The 26867-nt window shown below is 43.0% G+C and overlaps 2 long non-coding RNA genes across 2 annotated transcripts in view; one reads left to right on the plus strand and one right to left on the minus strand.

Moving 5' to 3' along the window:
* Window positions 1–643: 643 nt before the first annotated feature.
* LOC142584232 (uncharacterized) overlaps window positions 644–26867 on the minus strand; it is a 49783-nt gene continuing 23559 nt past the window's right edge. Inside the window, exons 2-3 of the long non-coding RNA XR_012828734.1 lie at window positions 3468–3535; window positions 644–862 (exon numbers count right to left, since the gene is read on the minus strand). This is a non-coding gene — a long non-coding RNA (uncharacterized LOC142584232). The remainder of the gene's footprint in view (window positions 863–3467; window positions 3536–26867) is intronic.
* LOC142584231 (uncharacterized) lies at window positions 12162–26535 on the plus strand. The gene is made up of 3 exons (XR_012828733.1): window positions 12162–12228; window positions 20866–20933; window positions 26465–26535. It is a non-coding gene; the product is annotated as an uncharacterized LOC142584231 (long non-coding RNA).

Raw genomic sequence — 26867 nt, forward strand, 5'->3', positions numbered from 1 at the left:
AGCTATAATAAATAGCTCTAAGGATAAAATTTGATGCTTCTGATCAATGGGGCCCTCTGCAGGGAGGGTGCTCAACGATTTGCTCCTCTCATGTGAATTCATCGCTCATCCCTGAACAAAAAACTACTTTAACGCACCACCAATATTCCGACAATAAGGTTCGGTAATGAATATCTTGATACAAAAAATTATCCTCGCTTTGTAGTCAGTTCGAACTTTTTAATCCTTGGCCTATACTGTAAAAATTTACTTAGGCAAATTGCAATTGACTTACACTTGTGTATTGCAGTGAGGTTTTGAAGGCGAATGTCCAGAATTCTTGGACGTGATTACTATGGAGCTTCGAAGGTGCCTTCTTCTGTGGTTCTCTAGCTCAATGTTGCAACAAGAGAACAAATAGCACGCATATACTTGATTATATACCTATATGAAGACGGCGAAAATTCGCTTTGTGTATAACTGCTGTTAGATGAAAATAACAAAATGAAAATCCGCTGTATCATTTGTAAGAAAGGAAGACTCATTTGAAATGCGACGAAGGAGGAGACTATGAACTCCATGCATAGAAGCGCTTAAGAGCGACTACATGAAAGCAAATTAAAAAAGTGACATTCGGCACCAAAGAGAAAGTTTCACTCCAACGATGTCTAGTTTATTCATGTCAGGCCATTTGTTGTTTCATTCATTTTCTTCCGCCACGAAGCAGGCGTCGCCAATGGAATGCAGATCGCCCACACTGTATCACGAAGACTGATGCTTGGCTACTCGACATTTTCTTCATTTCGTCCAATTGTCTTTGCAATATTGTCAAGGATGAAAGGTGGGATTGCGCCAACTTCGTTTGGGGTCATAATCAGTGCAGCTGCAAAGGAAAAAATTAGATGTGGTGGTTCGCTTGTATGATACAAAAGGGGAGAAGAAATAAAGAGGAAGCACTGAAATATTTATATATGCCTGGATATTTAGAGCCATCGTCTTTCAACTGTTACAGTTGAAGCATATAGCAGACTCACGTATTCTCAGCAATTAGAAGAGAGGGTATTCAATTAGTCTCAATTTAAACTCTCCAGTTGTGCGAAGATAGAACATCGACTTGTAAAGACGGCTCCTAGAACATGTCCCTTTGTCAATGGTGTCATGTGCTCCGAAACACAAATGCACGGTGTGACAAATCTTAGTCAATCAAGAACATGAAAGCGGTTTACAAGGAGCAAGGAAAACATATCTTCTTTTAATCTTATGTGATGGCGGTCTCTCTCGCTTGAGGATTCCCCTGTTGCACGATCGCCAATAAGAAGAAATAAAAGCTCTGTGGGGAAGGAACGCTTACAGACACAGTCACTAATTTTTGCCTGTTCAAACGTAACAACTGAGTTTTATACAAATACGTATAGCAGGGCGCACACTCGTGGACACCAAGCGTGCTCGGCTGCCGATTCCTGTCGCTGTCACCGCATGCAAAGCGCCTGAGTGAGCGCATGAATGTAAAGGCCTGTGTGCGTCAAGGTGATCGTTACTGTATTACAGCCGGCTGTGCTGCAGCTCGTGATATCTTTTCTTTAAGAAAATATACTTTTCTTTGATAAAGAACTAACAATGCACCGTTCTGCCAGATAAGCCAGAAAATGAAGCCAGGCGGTGTCGGGCAAAATACAAACCTTGATGAAACAAGAGCTGTGGCCTAGACGGAATACCGGACGCTTTTCTCAAATGGTATGCCGAGCCAGTTAGTAAGTTTAAACGCTTAATATTCAGAAACTCTATCCAGGATTCCCAGGTTCCTTCTGAATGGATAGTCGCAAAAGTAATGACAGTGCATAAATCGGGTTACAAGACGATCCCATCAAACTACACGCCAATTTCCTTGACGTGTACCAGGTGTAAAATACTCGAGCCAATTGTCCACAAATTCATCACAAAGTTTCCGAAGACAGGGATCTGCTACACCCCAAGCAGCACGGATTTCGGAGAAGCCTATCGACCGTAACGCAACTGGTCGAGATAGTGCACGACTTGGCCCAATGCAATAACGAATACTCTCAAATTCACATAATTTTTATCGATTTCCTAAAGACATTTGATCAGGTTTCCAACAAAAGGCTAGTTTTCCAGCTGGTCCGCAAACTTGTGAATGGGCCAATCACTCGATGGATATCAAGCCATTAATCCGGCCGCCAACAATTTCTGCAATGCAATGAGCACGTTTCTGACACGATAAATGCCACATCCGTTGTGCCCCAAGGATCCGTCTTGGTACCGATATTATATCTATTGTTTATAAATGATCTGGCAGTCAACATTAACGCAAATATTAGGCTATTTGCAGACGACTGCATACTGTATAAAGAGGTTAAAAGCTACAGTGACGAATACCCTGAATGAAGCAGTAAGTTGGTGCTCTAACTGGCAAATGGGGATCAATTCAGACAAAACAGTTGCGATGTCAATTAGAAAAAGAAAGGAAGCTTAGGCTTTCCCTATGGATTTAATAACGTCACGCTCCGAAATGTAAGCCGGTACAAATATCTTGATGTAATAATAACATGGCCGTTGAGCAGTTAATACGGAAGCTATAACCTCGAAAGCAATGAAAAAATTGTTTTTCCTTTAGCGGATGCTGCAGCACGCTGACCTTGACACTAACCTTTTAGGGTACACCACATCTGTCCGACCGATGCTCGAATGCGCCAATATAATCTGGTTCCTCTTCACAAGTAGCGGTATCAGCATGCTTAAAAGCGTGCAGCGCAAAGCGAATATAGTTGTTTTTAACCGCTATCGACGCCTTCATTCCTTGACAGAATTGCTACGCCTTGTAGGTTTGGCCTCACTCCAAAGTGGAGCTAAAATTCACCGCCTGAAGTTTTATAGATCTTACTCCACAACTATTTTAAGATAGACTAGGCAAGATATGTCGAAACCAAACAAACAAGACACCTGCGTCATACACATGATCTCACATTCCAAGGAAGGTTTTTGCAATAACAATACATTCTATTATTCTTTTCTCCCGAGATCCACTCGGGAATGGAATATTCTTGACCGTCTTGTATTCGAACAGCAAAGAATTGATGATTTCCTTGAGATGTTACATGACTCAATACGTACTTTTCCGCATGATGTCATTTATTTTTATTCTCCATATGATTATCTGTTTTTCTATTGCATGCTTGTCAATACTCGTATTCATTCTTACTGTTGTACGTATACTTTTTCTTCTTATTTCTACTTGTTTAGCATTCCTTCCCCTAACAATTACTATTATTACTCCTTCTTCATGTACCTCACTGATGGAATAACCCTGTCAAGGGGTTGCCAGATGTTGAAATAAATAAATAATATACATAAAAATAAATATCACCACGAACTCATACAAAATGAAGCTTTTGTACAACAAATTTCGCAAACCCTGTCGCCATTTCCCTTAGGGGTGGGCATCCACCTCCGTCAAATTGAGATAATCTTACCGAGTGTGGCAGCAACGACCACGAAGAGGCATTTCCCAAAGAAGCCGTCCATGTCTTCGACTAGAGAGCTGGACAGAAAAAGAAGTATTGATATCGTCTTAAATATTATTCTTACGCAAATAACAGACTCATGTCTTATAAGTACCTTTCTCTACACCTCTGCTTTCGCATTTGAATTTAGGTTGTAAAATATATGGCAAACTCTAATTATTTCGAAATTGCGAATGGATATTCTTGCTAGCATTGGGAATTTGCAACAGAAAATAAAAACTCTTCACGAAGAGTTCTAAATATTTCGCCAAAAACAATTAAAAACAAGCATGATATGCTTATAATGAGCCGACGCGGTTACAAAATTTAGACTGCATATTCGAAGTATCTTACATGTGTTTATACCACAAGTGATATAATTACAACTGTAAGTTATCTGATGAATAGATTCCAAGAGCTTACCTCAAGTCATTTGGTAAAATACAACATGAGTGTTAGGCATTTAGGCCTAAAAGATAATACGCATTATTCTTGCGTTTTGTGCCCCAGACTTCAAATGTTTGCACCCTCCAACTAGAATCAGGCTAAACAATGCTTTGTTGCCGTTGAACATCTCGTTTCTACAAGGCTAACGCCATTCTATGTTTATTGAAGAGAAAATCAAATTATCCCATGGCAATATATTCTAAAGACCACCCTATGAACGCGTGCGTATAACACATTCCTATTTCGTTATGGCAATAGAAGAAAAAGCAACGTTTCCCCAAGAAGCCTTACCAATGATAACAGTGAAACATGGTGACCTTTTTTTTCCCGAGATTCCTCTCCACGTGATCCTTAGCCTATTCCAAAACTTAACTACGTTTTAAATCTCTCATCCAAGCTTCTTAGATGCAGTTGCCAAATCTAATGTTCAGTAGTCTAATCTAATGATACTGCAGGTGCGAAGCGAATACTGTTGTACAGGACAAGTGATTGCGGATATATCTATAACGAAAACATCGTACTCATTTTTGGGTAGCGCTTGGTGTATGATGCTAGTTACTCATCTACTCGTAGCACATCTTTCGCCGAGGTATGAACAAGATCTTGGGACCATGGCCTCGCATATCTCAGCTACAAAAGGCCACAAAAGCGCTGCTGCTATATTTGAAAGATATAGAATTGAGTCAGCGTCTGTGATCCGGACTGAGTGACTGAACGATATCCCCGGTGGCCTTTCTCTTCTTTCTTGAATCTCTCCGTCCTCGTTTCGCTTTCCCCAGTGGAGGGTAGCCAACCGGGCTCAGTCCTGGTCAACTTCCCTACCTTTCATTTATCATATGCTCTCTCTCTCTCTCCTATGATACCGCAATGATCTGGTATCCATTTAAAAGAGATATCATGGTGTTTTTCTCTTAAGTGATGGAACGTGTTCACGATATTTCGCAGGACGAGATTTGTAGATAAGAAACTATGAATATTCTTAGAGGCGTACCTGCCAGCGACCATGTCTGCCTGTAGGATCTTTCAGTGAGTACAATCATAAAAGCGTGTCATGGACCGTTACTGCTGAAAAAATTCGGTCCTATTGGTATGCACGGAATGTAGCAACCGCCAAAAACTAGGAGGAGACACCACTGACACTCGTTGATAGAATAGTGGGTCTCAGAGGATGACAGGAGCATGCTGACGTAAGCGATAACAAGGTTGTAGCACCTTGTTATCGAGTAGGCACCGGAATATGGCTACTGCCCCAACTAACACCCATCGCTGCCGTTGAGAAATTGAAATTTTATCTTGGCGTTTGGCAGGAGGTGGCTGGCATATCGAATTACGCGCTCTGCTTTACGCTGCCATTGAACAAGTGCAGCCCCAATTCAATGACCACTGGCTTCCATGTGAAGTTCAGTGACGGTAGTTGGATTAGAATGAGTCAGTAATCAGGGAGCCGTTAGCAAGCCTACGAGGACAGACAAGGCTTTGGTTCGAGCAAGACCCCATCAGAAAGCAACGTCTTTCTTGAGTAAGTCGGTGAGTAGGTGAGCTGTATTGGTGAAATTCTTGATGAAACGATGTAAGTACTACCATATTCCGACAAAGCTCTTAAGAATGCGGTAGAAGATGGAACAGAAAATTTCGGGACAACGCGAATTTAGCCACGGTCGGATTGAACACCAGCGACACTGAGGAGATGGCCAAGAATGGTAATTTGGCGATGTCCAAAGTGGCACATGAGCAAGTTCAACTGCATGTCAGCGCTTCGGAAAACAGCAATAATGGCTGACAGACACGTTAGATGACTCGCGAAAGTTGGTGAAAGGACTGTTCGGTCGCCTAAGTAAGGCAGGCATGTAGACCACTTATAGCCGTGTAGTAAGGAGTACGTCATTCTGTCGTAGATTGCCACGGCATTACAAAGACCAAACGAAATGTCTTCAAATTCGTAGAGGCTGCAGGTATTAGGAAGGCATTCTTCTCAAGTTGCATGCCATCTACTGAGATTTTGGTGTGATCGAATGTCTATGATACAAACGTACTCGGCTCTGTACAAGCAGTATAAGGCACCTAGAATACCCGACAAGGGGTAGAAATTCTTGCACGTTGTTTGCGCGTGCGAAGGACAACAGGTGATGCCCACGGAATGCGAGATGGCTTGATAATGCCTTTAGTCGACATGTTATCGATTCTCGTTGTATAAATTGTTCAGCATGTGAAACATGGTACGACCGGCGGCCTATCGGATTGGCATATCTTGGGTGAATACGATGGGTTATCACCGATTTCTGGGCAAAAGGGCGGCCGTAAAAGTTAAACATGGCGTGGTAAGTTGCGAAGGGACAGTGGTTGTCAGCAGCTTGTGCCAGAAGCGGTCAGGTGCAATCATCTTGCTAAATTCGTCTGTGACCACAGACGGTGAATCAGAGGTTCCTGCAAAGGGCGACGGTGTTTCGGCGTCAAGAGCAGTTATCATGCGAGCGATGACAGGCAAGATGTTGCCCAAAACCATGCCGCTGTTTCCAAATTCCTTTTCCCATTTTAGCAAAGTCCGTTGTCTAAAATTTCGGTTGTGCTGGAGTTCTGACTCCCTTCTGAATATATATATATATATATATATATATATATATATATATATATATATATATATATATATATATATATATATATATAAATATATAAATATCTATATATATACATATATCTGGGTCAGTCAGAACACTAGCACGACCGGAATGTTAGACAATTGCCTTTTGAACCCTACGACCCGCGCTAAGACCCCATAAATAGACGCAGCTGATTCTGCAAAAAAACAGGGAAGGACGTGAGTACAAGTACATTGCTGGCTTGCAATTACTGCTGAATACAACTTTGACACATAAATACGAGCATATGACCAGCATCTATTAGAGAGCTGTTGGTGAAACAACGTGTTGCTCAAACCAATCAACTTCCAAAAAACAACACTTCAACCGTGCATCACAGATGACCCGTGCGGACAACAAATACAGACACAAAAAAAAATTAACCGACAACTACAATACTCAATTAGTAAAGGCAAAGTGAGACATCCACCGAAACGTAGCTAAGTGCTACAAAAGAAACCCACATGGGTTCCAGGGCAGAACAGCTTCGCAGTTGAGGAAAAATTCGTGCTGGTCCCACACCCGGGACCACCGCCTTTACGAGGCAGCCTCTCTACAATCTAATCTAACCAGGCGGCTAGCAGATAGCAAGCGTAGTGCAATTTATCAACAACTCAGAAGCAAAAGCAGGAGTTTGGCGTAACGTTTGACGTAAGGAAACCTATACGGGTTCCTCGAAATAAAAGATTCGCAATTGAGGGAGTATTCGTCCTGGTCCGGGACTCGAACCAGGGACCACCTCCTTTCCGGAGCAGCCGCTATTAGCGGCGAGAATTTGTAGTGGTGCCCTCTCGCGAGTGCTGTCACGGCCAGGACGCCACTCGCTCTGGCTCGCTCGGCTGCCGTAGCGCTCGTTTCTTTGGTGCATGCTTGAGGTGTGGGTGGTTCGAACCGTACTTTATGAAGGATATGTCGGTTTCCTTCTACTGCCAGGCCTGAACCGCAGTTTCTTCTTTAAAAGCGCGTGAATCGAGAGAATGTGTGTCTTAGATATCGCAAGCTATGTAGCGTTGCAGGGGTGTACTGATATTGCAAATCATGTATGAGCCCTGTGCGTCCATGAATTTCGCGTAAAAGTAATCTCGAAGTTGTGTATGATGCTTCGCTAAACATTTAACATTCCCTGAGTACTTAGCTATAAGAGACATTGCATTTTACATGAAGGAAAAACCTTGGTTGGTGTCAACATGTTATCCGTGCTAGAAGAACACTGCCCAGCGAAGCTGCCCTCGTGATTCTTATTACGCTGATTAGTTCTAGTCAGATAAGGCCAATTATTAATACGTAAAAGAAGGAGTTAGGTGCGCATTTCGTATGAAAAAGTTTACTCCAACTTTCATCGCTCTCTGAAACAGGCCCCCATAAAACGAATTGCTGAAGGCTGCTAACATGACGGCGCGTCATATGCAGAGTATTTCAATATACAGTTAATTCACAAGTACCATTGTAGCGATCACTTGAAAGAAAAATTTCGTGGTTAAGAACGAGAGCCAATCAAATGCAAGCAATGAAATGTTTCCTGGTGGCAGTCAGTAGCTTTTATCGGCAAAATGGCACACCCCTCACGCCACGGTAGCAACCGACTGTCGTTATGGCGAGGCAGGCATTGTTTACGAAACCCTTCAGTTCACTACAACTTCGAACTGAAACCATGAAGCTGTCTTTTACAGCGTCAATTCCAGTGCCTGAAATATAATCGAAGTACTTTAGCGCAGCTTAGAGTGCCTAGAAATGGAAAATTTAAGCACCTTCTGCCTCACCATGTCTCGATCCAGCGTTGGTTAGTATATACAAACGGAGAACTATTCGCTTCGTCGGTACATAAAAAGAGAACCCCGCAAACCTTCACAACGGATTTACCACAAGCGTTATATATTTCCCTTGATTTTCGACCCTCCACTGGGGAATAATGATATCGTCAACATGTCCCATACTACTAATGAAAGATTCTTCGTCTTCTTTCTGGCTGCATTCATACGGTCAAAAAGACATATTTCACTAAAAAATTTGGGCCGAGCAGCCTGTATCAGATCGCCAAACAGATTCGTCCTGTATATTCCTCACGCAACAAACACTAGTAAATTCGTCAAGTTAGTTGAACGTGTAGCGCGGAAAAGGGAATATATATTTGTTCATTCCTTTTAGTATTCCGCAAACATCTGTAAGCATCCATTACCTTTACTTCAAATTACCGCGATTTAAGATAAACACGCCATTAAACGCCTAATTTTGAGACTAAGTTAGAAAAGCAAGTGGTGCTCCTGGAATATAAATTACAGTGTTAGTTACGTCGTCGTTTTACTGCCGAGCGTTTCTGTGCAGAAGTGCATAATTCAAAATATACCAAGAACTACTCGTCGGGAGCAAACCTATTTTAGCGGATTAAAATAAATGAAGAAATAAATTACGGGGTTCTACATGCCATAAAACCTCTTTCTTATCATGAGGCACGGCGTAGTGCGGTACCCCGGAAATTTGGACCACCTGGGATTCTTTAACGTGCACCTACATCATTGTACACTGGTGTTTTCGCATTTCGCCTACATCGAAATACGGCCGCCGCAGCCGGGATTTGATCCCGCATCCTTGTGCTTAGCAGCCCAACAACATTGCCACTAAGCAACTGATTAAATTCGAGGTAGCAATTGTAGAAGTCATATATAGCTAGTATTTATGACATACCTGTGGCACCGCCGCAGTTATGGTATATTAAGTGGATTCTTATGTGCTATGTCCTTGCGGTTGTCGATTCGCGCATGGAAAGCCCGCAATCAGCTGGTCTGCCCTCCTTCAGCTGGCATTGTAGCGTTGCGATTGAGAACTATATTGTCGTCTAAGAAATAAGGTCTTTGAATAAATTTTCGCGAATGAAGACGTCGCAAAAATATATTTGAGACGACTGCCATAAATATGCAAGCAGAGGGAACGAGAGCGAACAAACAAAAACATCGCAAAAGCCGCCCGGATTCCAGGGACCATACGGACACCGCCAACACCGTAGCAGACGACAGGCGCGAGTAGGTGCCCTGACGTCACGCGAGCGGCGCTCGCATCGCCCCTGTAGTTCGTTCTCGGGGCTAACACCATATCAGACGTATCAAGGGAGCAATAGATACCAATCTCGGCGTATCCGTGGGCGGCATCCTTCGCCGAATGGACGCCCATTGGTTGTTATTCCACAGAGCCCTGTGTATTCTGAATGTGACATTATTTACAGAGAGCTCATCGGCAAATGTGCTACGAAAGAAAGTGGTGCGCGAAAACAACTGTTGTTCCGCTGTAGCGAATATCTATAGTGTCAAAGACATGTTACATGCGATGTAAAGACTACCCCATGTGTCGCACAATTATTTAGTTTGCAAGCACACATGCATTGGTAAGCGAATACTAAAGTAATTTTTTTCACGGTTGTATTATCCGCTGCGAACGAAAACAATCTGGACAGTACACAAACATCAAAGAGAATAATACTTATAACATTATGCTGCCACTTCATCATACTCAAATCGTAAATAATCCAACTTCCTTTCAAGGCTATTTTATTTTTGTGCAAGCTATTGTGTTTATTCTTCGCAGTTTTACTGAACATTCGGTTATTGTTTATTCCATGACATTGAGTCCCTATATTGTGAGTGTTTTCTAATCAGTTTTAGCCGACAATGTCCAGATATCAATCATCCCGGGAAACAGTTCGGAATATATTTCTCATATTGATGACGCTTTCACATTTGAGTACTAGGCGCTGTGTATAAATGATCTTTCTGGCGTTAGCGCATTTTCTGTTTGCAATCACGTTAACAACTTGCGCTGTTATGTTGTCGACAATCTTGCATCTAACAAGCAAAAGAAACTGCACAAGCACATGTCTTGCTAGAACCCCGATATTGTTCACGTCTAGCGCAAAACTGCGATATTTAAACGAAAATAAATAGAATCTGCAGTAATAGTCATTACTCAAAGCAGCCTCGCGCGCGCACTACATCGGTCAAAGCACATTACTTTAGAGTAACGCTACTCAACTTCGTGAAAACGTTGCCGAATAAGTTCTGAGACTATCTTAGCGAAAAAGGTAGGTAAGTTTGGGAATTTTCGCTGAGGGTACGATAATCACAGCTCCAAGAGATATTGTTGCGTACATTGTTTTATTGGTCTATTTTCCGCTGCCAATCCTGCCGGACAGATGCCGTTGAGTGTGGTGCTTCTGATGGAATGCTTATAAATTTTCTGAGTTGTCTCTATGATAGATACACTTAAACACCTATTAGTTCTCGTAAGAGACTGAGTGCCTTTCTGCGGGGATACGCCAAGTATCTTGCACCTTTTGCCGTATTCGCAGTTGATTTTTCGCTTGTATCTACAAATTCCCGTAAAACTGAAAAACCGCACGAGCCAAGGCAGTATTCAAAAGAACCGATCTGATGTCATTAGCTAAAAGAGGCCAACTAATTTCACATTTGAATGCAACAAACTAAGTACATCAATTTCGTAATGCTTACTGAATTCCTTGAGCAGAGCTTGATTTGAACAAGCTTGTGGCATGGCAAAAGAAAGGCATTTTCTAAAACTGTTCAGTTTCTTTGTTAATGCCTGTTTCTTAATGCTTTTGTGTCGGTTCTCTTTGCGTCAATAAGAGTCAACCTCATTTTTACGTTTCTAAAATTTGCAAACCATTTCATAAGGCCCGTTAGAAAAAAGTAGCGCAAAAGCTAAGAATGCTTGACCTTTATGTCCTGTTTAAATTTTGGATTGCAACACAGCTGCATAATCGCGAAGAACATACAATTGTGGGGAGCGGGGAGCAGCACTTGTACGGTCATCTGGTCACTCCTGGATTTCTTGCGGGCCTTCTGCGTTTTTTTATATGTTACTGATAACTTCACTTTACAAGCCGCAAATTTATTATTTCTGGTGCAAGCTACTTGAGTTTGTTAAAGTTTATGACTCAGAAGTGATCGTTTACGCTAGAAGTTGAAGACGTCCCTCAAGTGCCATCCGGAAAGTCAATTTGTTATAGGCCCCCTATTATAAAGCAATGTTGGTGAATGCCACGTCATCTAAATATTTATTGTTTGTTAAAATTAGTCCCAGAAACCCACGCATACTTCGAGCTGAATATATATATATATATATATATATATATATATATATATATATATATATATATATATATATATATATATCTGCGTGAAAACCACTTAGATGCCACTAATAAACAGTAATGCAAAAATGCGGAGGCTAAAAAGCGATTCCCGCGCTATAAGGTATGACAGCAGGTGTATGAGCGCTGTCTAGTGCTTGATGTCGAAGTATTCCATCAGCCTATGTACACGGGAGACCAGTATCAAAAAAAGTGTTGTTGTTAAATTTTTCTGTCAATCAGTTCATGAGTGCAATGGACATGTTTGGAGAAATTTTGAAGAGGTCGTGGAAATGGGTTAATGGAAATGTCAAGTTTGAAGTGGAATCAGAGCAAATTAAACTTTTCTATACTTTTCAAGAAAAAAATGTGAATCGTACTTATTTTTTAGTCCAGTATATAGAGCACGGGTTGTCTGAGAGCGGATATATAAAGCGGTGGTAAGAACGTTTCTCACTCCTGGACTCTCGTGGCCTACGTCGCATCTGCCTTCTTTGCATCCATTCCAGAGGTGAGAGAAGCACACATATAGTTTCATATAAGACTAAGCATAGATGTCCTCAGCCTTAAGTATATCGAAAAAATAATCACATATAGCTGAGTATACCGACAAATAATAAATTTTAATCCATCTAGCATTATTGGGCTACGGGGTAAATAAATTGAGTTCCTCCTTAAAAACACGCAAATGCTACGTAGCTAGACACAACCAAAGTAATGTTGTTTTTCGTCGCTTCGAGATGCGGAGACTTTTTCGTTTTCTCTAATTAGACAATTAATATGAAATGGAATCAAATTCTCAGTGATTGAAATAATATGTAAGGTGTCAATGGTAAAATGTTCGAGCAACATGAGATGCTCCCGATACAACTTTCTGTTACTGAATGCGTGCTATATAAAAGTGTTTTTCAGAGCTTTTAAGAAGGCCGCGAATACGCCCAGAGTGCCTCGATCGGCCAGTCTCGCGGCAATTTTGCGCATATATATATACGGACCTGCTCGTCCTGGACTTCCTCTCCGCGTGTTCTGCTCTCATAGATTGTTTTGCCAATATGGTCCGACTTGAACTGCCTGTCCTAGATCGCGCAGAACCACGGCCGACGCCTCAGTTCCGTATACTTCGTTCTGTTGCCACCTTCAGTACTGACCTACATTGAATTTGTGTCATCCCCACCTGCGCCCGATGCTCACTACATCGCGGCTCCCATGCAAGAACGTCCTCTTTACACACGGTATTACAGTACCACATACAGTTTTATTTGTTACGGGCAATAGCGTCTGGCTACCAGTAGACAATTTCGGCTTCACCACAGATTTGCTAGCAAGCGGGATGTCTCAGGCCCAGCTTCGCTCATTCTAGGATCACTCAGTAGCATGTATTGCAGTAGGCGGCAATGTAGCTGACACTCCTCTACCACCGAAGTCTTCAACTTGTACCAACGCCAACTTAAGGAAAATGATTGTGCGCCACATGCATCAAGCTCGCACGTGAGCTCTAACGTGTTCTGCTTTTTTACCACCATATATTTGACAGAAAAATCGTCCTTTGGCCTAAACTACAGCTGTTCATCGTCGAATAAATACCGGCAATGCCCCCCCCCCCCTCTTCTTCGCCGTTCGCATCGAGTGTCGCCGGGGGAGCCTCAAGTTATTCACGCAGAAGTTCGCGCAACGCTTGCCAAGAACATTACTGAACTGTCGTCCTCTTTTCGTAGTCCAAAGGCGTCACATGTTGTAATGCTTAAAAATAAATATGGCTCATGGCGGTTTTGTCTGGATTATCGACACCTTCACAAGGCTACAAAAGAGCACGTGTATCCCCTACCCACATTTACAACGCCCTTGACTGGATCCCTGCTTCTCAGAATTCTTTATCTATTCACCTACGAATAGGCTACTGGCTGACTGCCGTGGATGATCTAGACCGCGAGAAGATTGACCTTGTAGCACACAACGTTCTTTTTTAATGCAAAGTAATGCCGTTCGGTTTATGTGACGCTCCTGCCACATTTGAACACATAATGGACTTGCTTCTTCACGGTTTTGAGTGGTGTACGTGCATCTGCTACTTGGACGTCGTTATAGTAATCTCCCCAACATTCTCTACACCCCTCAGGCGCCTCTAAGCAGCTCTCGACGTTTCTCGTCGAGCCGGTTTAGAACTCAACGCATCAGTGTGAAGTTGGAGGTCACTAGCTTACCGTCTTTGGACATGTCTTTCTTGTTAACTGAGTGCAACCGGACCCAGCCGAAATGCAGGCTGGTACGCACGTCTCTGTTGCAGAAATCTATCAAGGATGTGCACACCTTCATCGGCCTTTGCTCCTACTTCCGCGGTTCGTGAAAAATTTCGCGGCCATTGCACAACCACAAACCAATCTTTGGAGGGGGTTAAGGGGGTTAAGAGGCCTCTGCGTTATCGCATATTATAGACCTTCTCGCAATGCCGCCCGTTCACCCCAATTTTGATTCTGCATGTACCAAGGTCCGTACTGATGCCAGCGTTCACTCAATAGGCGCAGCACTCGCACGACACCACCGCGGTCACGACCTTGTTATCGCTTACGGCAGCAGGCTCCTCTCATCCTCTGAGACCCACTATTCTATCAATGAGTGTCAGTGTCTCCTCCTAGTTTGGGCGGTTGCGAAATTCCGTAAATACATATAGGACCGATTTTTTAAGCCGTTACGGTCCATGACACGCTTTGGTGATTGTACTCACTGAAAGATCCTACAGGCTGACATGGTCGCTGGCCGTTACGCCTCTAAGAATATTCAGTTTCTTATCTACGAATCTCGTCTTGCGAAATCGTGGAAACGTTCCATCACTTAAGAGAAAAAGACCATTATATCTCTTTTAAATGGATACCAGATCATTGCGGTATCATAGGAAATGATGAAGCAGATAAGGTAGCTCGGACACCAAACCAAGAAGACCGCTCCGTCTCCATTCTTAACTCAATTAGTAACGCCACGAGACAACTTGGTATTCTAGCACGCACGATCTCCTTAGCAGAGTGGTATACCGCACATACATGGAGCACAATACCGCGCAGACTACACTCGTCAATGAAACTCCGACCTCCGGCCATTCTGCACCAAAGTGAAGCGTCTCTGCTGTGTCGGTTGTGGCTTGGACTTGCCTTCACGGGTGCCTACTCCGCACTAATTGGAATGGCTTACAGTCCTGCTTGTGATGTTTTCCGAGGCGAGGAGAACATTGACTACTTAATGAGCCATCGTACTCAATATTAAGCACAAAGACAATCTTTCTTCAATACATTGAGGAAATTAGATAATCGTTTTCTGTGTGAACAGACAGTACTAGGGCACCGTCCCCACCGATCATCGGCTCAGATGGCATTAAAGGCACTTATGTGCTTTCTCGGAACGTCTGGTTTGCGCGAGTGGTTTTAACTCAGGTACAGTCCTTACACATCTCTACACCTTCTCTCTCCCTTCTCAGTCTTCCCCTTCTCCCTTGCCCCAGCGTAGGGTAGCCAACCAGACTCTTGACAGGTTAACATCCCTGCCGTCGTATATTTCTCTGTCTCTCTCGCCGTCTCCATAAGGACGCTGATTGCCTCTCTCGCTACCCGGTCGACGAGCCTAACGACGCCGACAGTAGTACCGCCAACGGCATTTTCTAATTGTTTGCCTCCGTATCTAATCTCGTTCTGTCCTTCCCAAACATCGACGACGCACCGCGCTCTTCTAGCTCCATGACAGACAAAGGCCAGGGAACATTGGGGTAACTCAGGCATAGGACAGCGTCCGCCACCGCTTCTGTTGGCCCGGTCCTGCTCGCGGCGTCCGACACTATGTTGCTGCCTGTGATTATTGCCAGCGCCGGAATACGCCTCAGGTGCTATCAGTCGGTCATCGTCAGCTCATCACCGCCCTTGTGGAACCATTCGTTCGAGTTGGATCAGACCTCCTCATAGCCTTTCTGATTCTCACATCATCTTCTGGTAATGAATGGGTAGTGTTTGCGGCCGATTACGCCACCCGATACGCCATCACGTGAGTTCGCCCGACCAGTTGCATCCCTGTCGTCGCAGACTTTCTCTTGAGTCACTTTATATTGCTTCATGGCTTCCTGAAACAGCTGATAAGTGACCATCGTCCTAACTTCTTCTCGAAAGTTATCACCGACATTGTTCGCTGCTGTTCCACTTTACGCAAGCTGACATCATACCATCCTTAAAAAAATTGACTGACAGAGTGATTAAACCATAGCCGCATCGACATGCTGTCCATGTACTCTTCCAAAGACTACCGGGACAGTTACATTGCCCTCTTACGTTATATTTGCGTACAATTCTTCCCGGCACGACACCGCCCGATTTTCCGCATTTTATGTATTGTGCGGTCTTAAGTCAACCTTCCCCTACTATAATGCGCTTCCTCCTGCTGAAACCTCATCTAACGAGAACGCAGGCGATTCCATCATTCTCGCTGACCATGCACGTAAACTTTCCCGTACTCGACTGACGGCCTTGCAGACCACACAGTAACGTCTGTACAACACGAATATACCGGCGCAAAGTTTTTGTCTGGTGCTCTAGTGCTCCTGTGCTCGCCCTCTCTTCATGCCACAATTTCAGGGAAGGTCGCCATGCAATACACGGAACCCTACTGTTTGCTGCGCAAGGTGACGCTAGTGACTTACGAAACTGCTCCTTTTAGTTCAACCTCAGCCTATTCTCTGGCATCCAGTGATGTCGTGCCCATCAGTGAACTCAAGGCGTACTACACTGCTTCCAAGCCCCCCCATTAGCTGCTGTGGAACGGCGTTTTTGCAACAAGGGGTAGTGCCACAGACCCGTATTTACGGTGATGAACAGGCCAGTGGTCTAAGGAAGATGACCACGTTTAGAGGCTGGTGTGGTGTGGGTGTATGGGTTTAGAATGGTGTGGCAATATACCTCACCTATAGCGCATGTCTGAAATCATGGCAAGGCATATAGCCTACAAATTCTCAGATATATACGCAACCTCAGGGTGGCGACGCCAGCGTACATTCGCTTGGAGTCTGCATATAATTGTTATCGTAATAAAACAGCGAAGTGGACAAAGCCGTCAATGGTTCCATCAGTTGTAGCCCACACAGCGCTTTGCTTTTGGGCGTTGGCATGAGATTAGCGAGCACGCGACCCAATATTGCTTTCTTCCCGATTTCCTTACCGCCTTGGTGCTGTAGTTGCTTTGGCGGTGCTCTGGAATGAATGAGGGGCGGCTATCAAATCCTGGCACTGCGGCCGCATTTAAATGAGGGCTAAATTCGCTTACGCCCTTGTAGCGTAGACTGGGAGCACGTTCATTCGGAGTTCCACACTACGCTGTGCTTCATATCTATAAGGTTCGTTGGGCCCATAAAACTCCAGAATTAATTTTTATTTGCTGTGATGCTCCGCTGTGGACTGGTCTGAGCGAAACGTGCAGTAAACGTAAATGAAACGTTTTGTTGAATTTCAATGGACGGTGAATGGCGCCGACCGGTTCCCGTCCGTCCCATCTCCTTCACAAATGCGGTGTGAAGACTCGAACATTGCTGGCAGCGCTTGTCATCACGGCAGCGTTCGCAGACGTGGGCAGCCGCTATCATGCAGCTTCCTATATCCATCATTGTTGCCCTGGCAACTACTTCGCTCCAAATTACCGCACCAATATATATTGAGAACGCCGTCGGATGAGTTCATGTGGAATGTGAAGCCATGCTAACACCACTAATGTTTCGCCATTAAGGTAAAACCACAAACTATATTTCTACAGAAACCATTTCTTGTGTTTCAAGTACAAAATAAGAATCGGTTAAAGCAAGACTTAAACGACAGACACTCGTTTTGCAGCAAGTCAGGTATAATTCGGCAAATATCTATGTCTGAAAATACAACAATTTATTCCTAAGTGAACTTCTAAGTATGTAATTAAACGCATACTGTAGGTATTCCACATTTTTATTGTCAGGCTTCAGGCACTGTTAAAAACAGGTTGCATGAGCTATAAATGGAATCTCTTAAGACATTCAGAGCAACTATTTATTTCTACTGTTCCTAAGTGCAGACTAACGTCTCGCACAAATTACATACTAAGAGAACTTGCTACATCAGATTGCAGAGAACCCTCCCTCCCCCCCCTATGGCGGACATATTAGTGGGACAACTCTCGACTAGGCTACGAAAATATAGTTCCAGATTCCCAAGCTTGAATGGTCATCACTACCGTTACGATGAAGAAGAGATAACTATGTGCAGCGTATTGCACATTCGTGGGTTAGAAATGTATGCCTTACATGTATACGGCATAATAGTGATGGATATGTACAGGACAGTGTTGTCGTGGTTTTTACAAGGGTCTTCTGTATAGAGAGAAACTTGTTTCGCGTTGTAAAACATAGAGGACTTATTAATTATTCTTTGTGACATATTTTCACTCAGGAAGCTCCAATTGATACGCTCGCCAGTGTTAGCTGAAGAAATCATAAGGGATTTGCTTCAATTCCTAGCGGAGTCATAACATGCATTTACGTGCATGAACGCTGAGCAGAAATTGGGCGAGGGAGTGCACACACAGTGACAAATATTGCATATAAAGGAGGAATGAACTCATGCTTCCTTAAGGGCTCTCGGACTGCTTGTTCACATACATAACCCTAGCTCCTTCAAATTGCTACCTAAAGCTTTGGAATAAGGAAACGGAGATGAAAAAAATTAGCATCCTTAAGGTTCTTTTGTTTCACCATGGGGCGCTTTGCTTACCTTGCTGAAATGTAAGACCGTTTCTTATTGTTCTAAACCTCGACAATGATGTCTCTCTCCAGCCGTTTTCAGACATGCGTCTACTGAAAGAACTTTTTCTGACCTGGATATAGAATTCAGCCCAAAGTATTTCTGTATCATCCTCAACTCCTGCAATTGATATTTGGCATGGTTACTAGGTTTTGAAAATGGTGTTTTTAAATGCTTCACGTAGCGTTGTTTCCTGTTTTCGAGAATTAGTAGGCAGTCAACAAGAGCAAACTTTGTTTTCTTAGCTTGCGAGATGGATGGGTGACAGATTTTTTCTGTCAAACGCAAACATCAGCAGCAGGCGTGCCAACGCAAATGAGTGCACAGACACTTCGGTGAGATAGGACGCGAAAATCTATGCGCAATCTCCCTGCGATGAAAGCGATCGACGCTGTTGTCTGGCATTAAAAGCACTGACGTTTTCTTTAGGAAGATGTACAGCGTACAAGGCGGCATCAACTGAAACGCCTGGAAGTGAGCTGCCTTGTCGCTGAAGCTGGTACTTCATTACTTTGCAGCGACATTTCCAGTACATGGGTGTTCTGCGTCATTTGTTCTTCCTGTAATCAATCTGCTTGATGGCAGACAATATGCGAGCAGGACATAGCAGTGTATTCAGTAGACATGAATTGTACAATGCCGTCCCCACCACCTCGATAATGTTAGTGGCGAGCATTCGAAATGCTCGAAATTGAGTAAGCACACTATCTATGGGAAAAACAACTATCGAAAACGGGTTCGGACTAGTTGAAATGTCATTGCCGGTATCGCTACTCTAGGTCGAGCAAGAGAGACGGACCCTCGGAACATACGGCCACGAGACGAAAAGCTTTATAGACTTTCTGTAGATACAGCAAGTAATAGTGTACAGTTAGCGGTGCCGACGGGCACACCGTATTGACGGGGCGGTTGCTACGGACTCTCTCTTTAGAATGGGCCGGTTCTCACTTAAAGCCCTTTGGCGATCCATTGTCGGCAGGAACGAGTCAGGGCATGCGCTGACGTCACCCGCGTCACATTATTTTTTGTCGCTGCAGCAGTGTTGGTGCGGCGCGTAACCGGATTTCTCAGTTCAACCCACGGGGAAGTGTCGGCGGTTCGTGGATCTTTGCAGGTTGTGAGTCACAAGGGCAACCGCTTCAGAAGAACGTGGGGGGGGGGAGAGCACCCGTTAACGCCATGATAGGAACGCAGTGTGGCACAATCCAGCGTAACAACAACCCATACCTAACATAACGGCCCCAATATTTCAGAAGCAAGTGCGCCACTAAGCGCAGCATGGGCCTAAAAGCGGGACAAGCTGCCGCACGAAACCGCGCGACGCCACACTTCCGTGGCTTCACCTCCGCCCGGCACGGCTGCCACAGCAGAAACACAGCAGAAACTTGTCCCCTCTCTATGAGCTTTATAACTCGGCGAAAGATGTGCTACGAGTAGAGGAGTAACTAGCATCATACACCAAGCGCTACCCATAAATGAGTATCATTAGATAAGACTGCTGAACATTAGATTTGGCAACTGCATCCAAGACGCTTGGATGAGAGATTAAAAACTGAGTTTAGCTTTAGAATAGGCTAAAGTTCACGTGGAGAGGAATCTCGGGAAAAAAAGGTCACCATGTTTCACTGCAATCATTGGTAAGGCTTCTGGGCGAAACGTTGCTTTTTCTTCTATTGCCATAACGAAATAGGAATGTGTTATCTGCACGCGTTCATAGGGTGGTCTTTAGAATATATTGCCATGGGATAATTTGATTTTGTCTTCAATAAACATAGAATGGCGTTAACCTTGTTTAACGAGATGTTCAACGGCAACAAAGAATTGTTTAGCCCGATTCGATTTGGAGGGTGCAAACATTTGAAGTCTGGGGCGCAAAACGCACAAATAATGCATATAACCTTGCATATAATCATATGATGCATATAATCTAAATGCCGAACATTCATGTTGTATTTTACAAAATGACTTGAGGTAAGCTCTTGCAATCTATTCATCAGATAACTTACAGCTGTAATTATATCACTCGTGGTATAAACAGTTGTAATAGACTTCGAATATGCAGTCTAATTTTTGTAACCGCGTCGGCTCATTATAAGCATATCATGCTTGTTTTTAATTGTTTTTTGCAAAATTTTTAGAACGCTTCGCGAAGAGTTCATATTTTCTGTTGCAATTTCACAAATGCTAGCAACAGGATTCATTCGCAATTTCGAAATAATTAAGAGTTTGCCATATCTTTTACAACCTAAATTCAAATGCGAAAGCAGAGGAGTACAGAAAGGTACTTCTGAAACATGAGTCTGTTATTTGCGCAAGAATAATATTAAAAAGATATCCATACTTTTTTTTCTGTCCAGCTCTCTAGTCGAAGACATGGAAGGCTTGTTTGGGAAATGCCTCTTCGTGGTTGTTGCTGCCACACTCGGTAAGATTACCTCAACTTGACGGGGGTGAATGCCCACTCTATAGCAAATGGAGACAGTGTTTGCGAAATTTGTTGTAGAAAAGCTTCATTTTGTATGAGTTCGCGGTGATATTTATTTTTCTGTATTTTTTATTTACTTATTTCAAGATACTGGCAACCCTTTGACTGGGTTATTCCATTAGTGAGGTACATGAAGAAGGAGTAATAATAGTAATTGTCAGGAGAATATATGCTAAACAAGTAAAAATAAGAAGAAAAAGTATACGTACAAAAGTTAGAATGAATACGAGTATTGACAAGCATGCCAATAAAAAAAACAGATAATCATATGGAGAATACAAATAAATGACATCAGGCGGAAAAGTACGTATTAAGTGAGTCATGTAACATCTAAAGTAAATCATCAATTCTTTGCTGTTTGACTACAAGTCGGTCAAGAGTATTCCATTCCCGAGTGCATCTAGGGAGAAAAGAATAATAGAATATATTGTTATTGCAAAAACTTTTCTTGGTATGTGAGATCATGTGTATGACGCAGGTGCCTTGTTTATTTAGTTTCGACGTATCTTGCGTGGTCTATCAAAATAGTTGTGAAGTAGGATCTATAACACTTCAGGCGGTGAATTTTAGCTCCACTTTGGAGTGAGGCCAAACCTACACGGCGTAGCCATTCTGTCGGGAAATGAAGGCGTCGATAGTGGTTAAAAATAAATGTATTCGCTTTGCGCTGCACACTTTCACGCATGCTGATACCACTACTTGTGAAGAGGATCCAGATTATATTTGCGCATTCGAGCATCGGTCCGACAGATGTGGTGTACCCTAAAAGCTTAGTGTCATGGTAAGCGTGCAGCAGCATCCGCTTGAGGAAAAACAATTTTTTATTGCTTTCGAGGTTATAGCTTCCGTTTGAACTGCCCAACGGCAATCAGAAGTTATTATTACATCAAGATATTTGTACCGGCTTACATTTCGGAGCGTGACGTTATTAAATCCATAAGGAAGGCCTAAGCTTGTTTTCTTTTTCTAATTGATATCGCAACTTGTCTGAATTGATCACCATTTGTCAGTTAGAGCACCAACTTACTACTTCATTCAAGGTATTCGTCACTGTAGCTTTTAACCTCTTTATACAGTATGCCGTCGTCTGCAAATAGCCTAATATTTACGTTAATGTTCACCGCCAGATCATTTATAAACAATAGAAATAATATCGGTACCAAGACGGATCCCTGGGGCACACCGGATGTGACATTTATCGTGTCAGAAACATGCTCATTGCATTGCACAAATTGTTGGCGGCCGGACAAATGTCTTGATATCCATCCAGTCATTCGCCCATCCCCAAGTTTGCGGACCAGCTGGAAAACTAGCCTTCGTTGGAAACCTGATCAAACGCCTTTAGGAAATCAATAAAATTATGTGAATTTGAGAGTATTCGTTAATGCATTGGGCCAAGTCGTGCACTATCTCGACGAGTTGCGTTACGGTCGACAGGCTTCTCCGAAATCCGTGCTGCTTGGGGTGTAGCGGATTCTTTTCTTCGGCAATCTTTGTGATGAATTTGTGCACAATGAGTTCGAGTATTTTACACCTAGTACACGTCAAGGAAATTGGCGTGTAGTTTGGTGGGATCGTCTTGTCACCCGATTCATGCACTGGGATTATTTTTGCGACTTTCCATTCAGAAGGAATGTGTAAATCGTGGATAGGCTTTCTGAATATTAACCGTTTGAACTTACTAACTGGCTCCGCATAGCATTTGAGAAAATCGTCCGGTATCTCGTCTAGGTCACAGCTCTTTTTTCATCAAGGTTTAATATCAGACACAGTATAGCACTGCCCTTTATTTGTGCGATGTCTAGTAATTAATTTTGCTGGATGTTATAATCGGAGAATGTCTCACTGGTCCATTATCGATTGTAAAATTCGACTGGAGGTAGCGATTCAATTGATCCGCCTTATCTTTGGCTTCTATTCAAGGAGAAGCCTTTCTATCGGTATGTTTACGATTTAAATAATGACAAAATTTTGCTCGGGATGTTTCCATGAACTAGGATAGAGTGTTACCATACTAGTGCAATATGGAAACGCCTACCTTCTTTTTCAATGTTTTAGTTAACGCGGAAATCTGTGCGCTGTAATTACCGGCTAAACCAGACCTCTTAGTTTTCCTCAGCTAACTAATTTTACGTTTAACGTGAATTACTTCGCGGGTGATCCATGGATTATAACTTCGTGTAAGTTTGTTGTAAGTTGTTGAATGCAAGAACTTGTTTACAGGGCCGTAGTGTCGTACAAGACCAGGTAGAGACAGTGTGCATAGGACTAAGTTGTGATCGGATATGCCGTCTAAGATTTCACTGCCTGTCTGGTCGTTCAGGAAATGGTCACTAAGAGGAACAACGTCTAGAATAGAACTAAATTTGCCCTGGATACGTGTTGCTACGAGTACCAGTTGGTTGAGCTCAAAGTTGAAGAACTTGTCCAATATGACGTCATTTGCAGCACCTTGCACTTTCTTGACGACCACACCATTTCAGGCAGGTTAAGATCACCAGCCATGATCATTTTGCCATTAAACAAGTGATGATGCATATAGTCCAGAAGAAGTTCTAGGTAGCTTGTCTCAGCGTTAAGTGGTCTGTAGCTAAGATACTATAAATATGTATCCTTTCTGCAGCTGTATTTTGGCCCACACCACCTGGCTTCAATTTCTGGCTTATCTGGCAAAATAGTGCATTGTTAGTTCATTCTTAAAGAAAAGTGCGGCACCCCCGCCTCTAGTTCCCCTATCTCGGCGCACAATAACTTAGGCCGGTGGCAAGACTTCGTGGTCTAAGTTATCCGAATGAGCCCATGTTTCTGTGACAGCAATAATGTCAGGTTTATTTTCAAAAACAAGAGCTTGAATTAGTCTATTTTATTTTGAAGACTTCGTGCTTTCACATTCAACAGGGGTACTTCTGTCGAATTCGAATGACTCTCTTTTTTAAAGCGTCTTTTGCTTCGTTTTTTGGACTGCATATAAATGTTTATGGTCACGATCCCAAGCAAAAAGTTTACCATTTATACGCAAGTTATCGTAGACTAGCGACGCCTTTTCCTGACTATCCCGTTAATCTTTCGTGCGACCCCGCTGCTGTTTACTTTTTACTTATTTCTCGAATACTACGAAAGAAATCCTTACTGATATCAACACCTGAGCCCTTGAGCATCGTGAAATGCTGGAGGATTGAAATTTTGTCTTCGTAGTCGAGTAGTTTAAAGGCTATGGGTCTTCATCTACAAGTATCAGTTTGCTTCTTCTTACCTACCCGGTGCATTAATTCTATTCCCTTGGTTGTGTTCTGAAGTATACCATCTAAAATCTTACTTTCTGCCAATTCAAGAAGCATGTCCACTTATTCCTTTTGTTGTTCTTCAACACCGTATTTGACAAGGTTGGACCGATGGCTCCGGTTTTCCAGATCCTCTACTTTCTTTTCCATAGCCAATCAATTTTTTTCTAAGTTAGATTATCGTTTATTGTTCTCTGAGATCTGTTTTTCAATGCCAGTTATGTTTTCAAGTGTCTTGGCAATTGCGGTAAGTCTACTGTTTCTTACATATTTTTTTGTTAATTTCTTTAATATTCCCTGCGAATATCTTTCACTGCTCTGCTATGCCATCTATGTTTTGGCATGGGTTTAACTCAACGTCTCCACCCAGTAGAAACAACATGCGGAAGAAAACAAAGAGTTTGCAAAGTAGTTCGGGAAGCAAACATGGGCACCGCAGCAGAATTAGGCAAATACCGTTACTACGAAATGACTTGTCATAGCTTCTGGCGTAGAATAAATCAGCTGTAGGATAAACAGGAACAGATTTGAAGGTTACATCTTTGCGATGCTGCCGTGCCCACTGCCAGATTTGCCATACGCGCTTTGCTTTACAGGCTCGCTCCATGCTGTCGTCATCGGTGATCCCAGCACATCTGTCGATGTAACAGCAGCGCCATCATGAAAGGGCCGGTAGCTTTCGTCGACTGAGGCTGGGTGCATGAGCAGATCCCTGTCGCCGATAGAATCAGCTCGAGGCGTTTGTTGTAGCTCGTAGCACACCGGTGTTGGGCCCATGGAAAAGAGAAAGAAGCATATCTGTAGAATAAACAGGAACGACTTGAAGGCTGCTTCCTTGCGATGCTGCCGTGCCCACTCTCACCCTGCCCGCATATAGGAACAAAGGGAACAAAAATTACAGTGGCCTAAGATTGCCAAGAAGAATGGCACTTCCCGGTGTCACATTCCCTCCATTGCAATGCACAGCTGAGATGTTCACTATCTTTCCTGCAGTTTGGTATAAATGTAATGCATTTAAAACATTTGGAGGGCTCTCAAATAAAAACCTCAGCATGCATTTTTTGTATTTTATGTGAAATCAATATTAATTTGCTTTATGGCAGTCAAACAAGGGAGTTCGTAAAAAGAATCAATTTGACGCTCCCAGCAGCCTTTTGGCTGCATGCTTTGCATGATTCAGTTGCAATAGCTTAAGGTCTTCCTTTAGGTATGGTTCGTTTATTTGAAATTCAGTAAAGTTGTAAGCCTATTGTGAAAATATTCAACTTTAGCTTAAACTGGTTGCAATAACAATAACTAATCAACATGCAATGTCTAAGCAAACATACGCTATTCAATACACATTGCATATATAAATCATTAGCCTGGCGCAAGCCAATTGTCATACCTGTGCAGTTATGCACTTGATTATATATTATTGCTACAGCTTCCTGTGTGCCCCTCAGTTGGGTAAAGCAGGACAGATCAGACACACGAAAAAATGTAACCTGTTTTACTAAGATATCGCGAGCTGCCGCACAGCCGGCTGTAATACAGTAACGATCACCTTGACGCACACAGGCCTTTACATTCATGCGCTCACTCAGGCGCCTTGCATACTGTGACAGCGACAGGAATCGGCAGCCGAGCACGCTTGGTGTCCACGAGTGTGCGCCCTGTTATACGTATTTGTATAAAACTCTGTTGTTACGTTGGAACAGGCAAAAATTAGTGACTGTGTCTGTAAGCGTTCCTTCCCCGCAGAGCTTTTATTTCTTCTTATTGGCGATCGTGCAACAGGGGAATCCTGAAGCGAGAGAGACCGCCATAACATAAGATTAAAAGAAGATATGTTTTCCTTGCTCCTTGTAAACCGCTTGCGTGTTCTTTATTGACTACGATTTGTCACACCGTGCATTTGTCTTTCGGAGCGCATGACACCATTGACAGAAGAGACACGTTCTAGGAGCTGTCTTTACAAGTTGATGTTCTATCTTTGCACAACTGGAGAGTTTAAATTGAGACTGAATGAATACCCTCTCTTCTAATTGCTGAGAATATGTGAGTCTGCTATATGCTTCAACTGTAACGGTTGAAAGATGGTGGCTCTAAATATCCAGGCATATATAAATATTCCAGTGCTTCCTCTTTATTTCTTGTCTTTTTTGTATCATACAAGCGAACCACCACTTGTAATTTTTTCCTTTGCAGCTGCACTGATTATGACCCCAAACGAAGTTGGCGCAATCCCACCTTTCATCCTTGAAAATATTGGAAAGACAATTGGACGAAATGAAGAAAATGTCGAATAGCCAAGCATCAGTCTTCGTGATACAGTGTGGGCAATTTGCATTTCATTGGTGACGCCTGCTTCGTGGCGGAAGAAAATGAATGAAACAACAAATGGCCTGACATGAATAAACTAGACATCGTTGGAGTCAAACTTTCTCTTTGGTGCCGAATGCCACTTTTTTAATTTGCTTTCATGTAGTCGCTCTTAAGCGCTTCTACGCATGGAGTTCATAGTCTCCTCCTTCGTCGCATTTCAAATGAGTCTTCCTTTCTTACAAATGATACAGCGGATTTTCATTTTGTTATTTTCATCTAACAGCAG

Source organism: Dermacentor variabilis, chromosome 6 (genome assembly GCF_050947875.1).
Source record: "Dermacentor variabilis isolate Ectoservices chromosome 6, ASM5094787v1, whole genome shotgun sequence".
NCBI classification, from domain to species: Eukaryota; Metazoa; Arthropoda; class Arachnida; order Ixodida; family Ixodidae; genus Dermacentor; species Dermacentor variabilis.